The sequence below is a fragment of the Lynx rufus genome, unplaced genomic scaffold (assembly GCF_022079265.1).
Source record: "Lynx rufus isolate CCGP_SWC_20201006 ecotype Redwood Valley unplaced genomic scaffold, mLynRuf1.p SCAF_6, whole genome shotgun sequence".
Lineage (NCBI taxonomy): Eukaryota > Metazoa > Chordata > Mammalia > Carnivora > Felidae > Lynx > Lynx rufus.
This window is the reverse complement of record NW_025814878.1, coordinates 2012123-2016456: the sequence shown is the minus strand read 5'-3', so window position 1 is coordinate 2016456 and position 4334 is coordinate 2012123.

Below are 4334 nucleotides of genomic sequence, written 5' to 3'. Positions count from 1 at the left end.
TTCTCTCCTCTATCTGCAACCTCCGTCCTTCTCTGCCCCGCTGACCTTTGTGGACCTGGGGCCATCCCTAAGAGCATGCCTGCCGAAATAAAAAGGGGAAAGCAATGCAGGAAGCAAATGCCAGAAGCTGTTCTCCGAGGGCCTGACCCACGACAGGCTCTCTAGTGTTTGTACGGGCCTCATTCCATGAAGCGGCTTCTCCAAGGTCACCAGAGCCACTGTGGGGTCAATGAGCAGCTGTGTTCCGACCCCAGGAAGCTGCTTACACACCTACCACTGTTCTTGGACTCTCCTGGATCTCCTGGGACAGAGTTGGGCCCGACAGAAATCACATGAGGGAAGGGGGCACATCGGAGGCCCTGCCCGAGTTACAGCCCCTGGGCCTGGGTCCCTCCACCTGTGGGTCCCTCCACCTACTCGTTTATTGACGTGGAAAAGAGGACATTTGATTCTAGAAGCTCAAAGCTCAACGTCTTCCAGTGAGAGAGTCTACACTGCCATCTGTTTATATGAAAAGACCCCCAAGAGTTTATACTCATAAGGAGAGAGGGGTGAGGTAGAGAGCGGAAGCCAAACACTGAAATACTTTTTGTCTTTCTTTAACAGGTTCCTATTTTCTACTCTGCTGCTCTTGATTGTGGGAGTAATTCAATGTCCCAAGTATGCACAAACCAGTTGGAAATATTTTAAAAGGGCAGCCAAATGGGCGTTTCTCTTCCAAGTAACAAGTTTGATTCCACTGTTGAGTTTTTTTAAACTTGTGTTTATCTTCACTAATTACTTCACTTTAATTTTAATGCTTTCTCTCTGAATAAATATTCCTAAATAGGTTAAAAGAACAGAGGAATAAGATCATCCAAAAACATTAGTCATACAACGTGCTCTAGTGATAAGAGTCATGGATTAAGGATGGGGAAAGGGTTTTGCTTCTGACCTTGTGTAGAGTGGTGACTTTGTAAGCCAGTCACCCCTCTGGGCCTATTTCTTCCTCTGTCCAATTAAATGGGTTGGACTCTCAGTTGGGAGAGTATTATTTTTATGATGCCTTCTTTTTCTTCTAGTTATGGGACCCTGGTTTTTGTTGTTGTTGTAGTTAGTTTACTTCTTTTGTGTTTTATTTTTTTGTTTTGTTTGCCCTTTTCTGCCATCACGTGTTTCAGACAGGGTCTATCACAAGCTTGGATTTCAGGGTCTCCTTTATGGCAATAAGAGTGGGGAAAGATTCTTCTCAAAGCATGAAGAGAAACAGAATTTTTATATTTTAAAGTAAAAGTAGCTAACACACAAAAGTATATCTTACTCTCTATTAGTTAGCTATTGGTACGTGACAAATTACCACACAAAGCAGCTTGTAAAAACATGCATTTACAGTCTCAGAGTTTCTGGAGGTTAGGAGTCTGGTCATGGCTTAGCTGGGTTCTTGGTGGCAACATCTCACCAGACTAGAGTCAAGGTGTTGGCCAAGGCTGTAGGATCATCGGAGGCTCTGTTGGAGAACAGTCAGCCTCCAAACTCCCTTAGTTGTTGTCAGAATTGATTCATTTCTAGTCACAGATCTAAGCCTTCAGTTTCTTGCTGGAGGCTGCTCTCAGCAAATAGAGGTCACGCACAGTCCTTTGCCACATGGGCTTGTCCACCATGGTCATTTACATCATGGTGGCTTCTTCAAGACCAGTGAGGGAGAGCCCAACAGGTCTGCTAGCAAGACAGAGTCTTATGCATACATATGGTAACCTAATCATGGAGTGATATCCCATCACCTCTGCCATATTCTCTTGGTTACAAGCAAATCATATGTCTTGCTCCCATATAGGTGTGAACCCCAGAAGGCGAGTTTCCTTGGGACTCACCAAGGACCAGGATTGATCTGACCTGTGAATGAATATTGAATGCCTTCCCCATCCCATTGGTAAGTACCTCAAAGTCTTGGGCTAACACTGCCCTTATACACAATATGCCTTGTACACACTGTGTCTCCTCTTGAGCTTCTTGTGATTTTTATTAGTAATGAGCCTCTATGATGAAGTCTAAGATGGATCTGACATGAATGGAACTCCACTCAGCAGTAAGCATTGTTGTGCTCAGTTTCCAGGGCCTTTGCTTTCATTTTGACACCTGTTATTTCCTAGATGGCCTCCTTCCTGGGCAAAGCTGTACCCAGGAGATAAGGAAGTGGTTGATGTTAGTGGGTGACAGACCCCTCCGTTTTTGTCTTTGCCCATGTGTGGGATTATCCCATCAGTGGAGACTCTCCAGTGAAATGCCTTTGTCAACAGGAGACCCAGGTCACAGAATGGATGTTCTTAGGTCCTCCATTTTTATTATGCCAGAACAGTGGTGACACATGATGCCAGCCTGAAGTTCTCATCTTTGAATTCCCATGCTTTCATACCTTCTACATCACAGAGCATCTCTGGACTTTCCTTTGAGGAGACTTTCAATATCTATTCTTCTTATCTCTGATTAAACCAGGAAATATGACACAATCTGGGTTGGGGAGAAAAAGGAACAGATGGGAGGTTGTTTGCACCCAGAAGGGTTGGGGAGAAACCAAAACACACTCACACTGTTTCATGGGGGCATCTAAAGACCCTCTTACCGCTTAAAGAACTAAAGAAATACCCAATTGAGTAGGAGCATCTGGAAGGTTGAAGGTTAATGGTCATTTTTCAGTTGGGAAGGTAATAAACAAAGAGGATGATTACTTTTTAGAGCTGCAGTGTTATTTTTAAGCAGTTTTAGTAAACCTTCCCTTTCCCTAACGTTTCTTTCAAATGGCTATTCTGGCTTTATAAAAATAACATTTTAATTTTAGAATAGTTTTATATTTACAATTTGTGAAGATAGTACAGAGAGATTCCAAACACGCTATTTCCCTAACTTTTTGTTCAAACTCTCCAGTTTTGTTCAAACTGCCCCATTGTCAGGCTCACACATTCATCAACACCATGCCCCTAGTGTGTAAGAAGAGAGAGATACTTTTTTTCTACCTCCTTTTTAGCACGTAACTGGCTCATAATTTTCAAAGCAGAGAGATTGGGAATGATGCTGGAAGAAGAAAGGAGAAGGAAGGGAGCAGGTGCGGTAAATTCTTTAACATTCTTGAATTTTATTTTAATGGTTAACTTCAGTCTCTCTATCTGCAAATCTTTACAGAAATGGCTAGCAAGGGTCCAGCTGGGTGACCCAGTGCTCGGAACACTAACAGTCACAGTTCCTACAGGAGAACACTTCTCCCTGTCTTGGAGATAAATTCTCTGCAGAGATCACATCATTTATATTCTCCACATTAGCCCGGAATATTCTCTGCTGCAACCTGTGTGGTGGCTGTTCTAAGACCATTTCAGCAAAAGGTGGGCCACACTGAACTCTGGGAGAAGAATGAAGGCTTTCACTTTGTCCTGGGAAGTGCAAGAGGGAAATGCAGACTCTCTAGGATGGGGTGGACCTTGGGGCCATTTTTTAAGTTTCTTACCAGACCTTAACTTCCACTACTGCAATAAAAAATGTGTAGCATTGGCATAAACGTAGACAAATAGATCAGGAGAACAGAGTCCAGAAACAAACCCACGCATTTATGGACAACTGATTTTTGATAAAGCTGCAAAGGCAATGCGGTGCGAGAATTGTCTTTTCAACAAGAGGCACTGAAACAGTTATATAGCCACATAAAAAAATGAACTTAGATCCGTAACTTGAACCATATGCAAAAATTAGCTCAAACCAGATTGCAGATCTAAATGTACACAATTTCTAGTCGAAAGCATAGAAGATCTGTTACCTTGGGTTAAGCAAAGATTTCTTGCATATAACACCAAATTCGTGATCCATAAAATAACAAATTGATAAATTATATTTCATCAAAATTAAAAACTCTGCTGTTCAAAAGATTCTGTTAAGAGAATGAAAAGATATGCACAAGCAGTGAGGACATCTTTACAAAGCATGTATCTGAAATAAACTTGAATCCAGGATAAAGAACTCTCAAAACTCAGCAATAAACAAACAACCCAATATAAAAATGGGCAAAACGTTTGAACAGACACTTTGCCAAAGATATAAGGATGGCGAATAAACACATAAAAGATATAGACACTAAGGAAATGCAAATTAAAAGCACAATGAGATACACACCTGTTAGTATGACTAAAATTAAAAAGACTAACCATATGACGTGCTGGTGAGGATGTGGAAAAAGTGGAACTCTTAGACCCTGCTTGCTGGTGGAAGTGTAAAACGGTGCAACTGTTTTTGAAAACCATTTAGTAATATTTTTAAAAGTTAGACATAGGGGTGCCTGGGTGGCTCAGTCGGTTAAGCGTCCGACTTCGGCT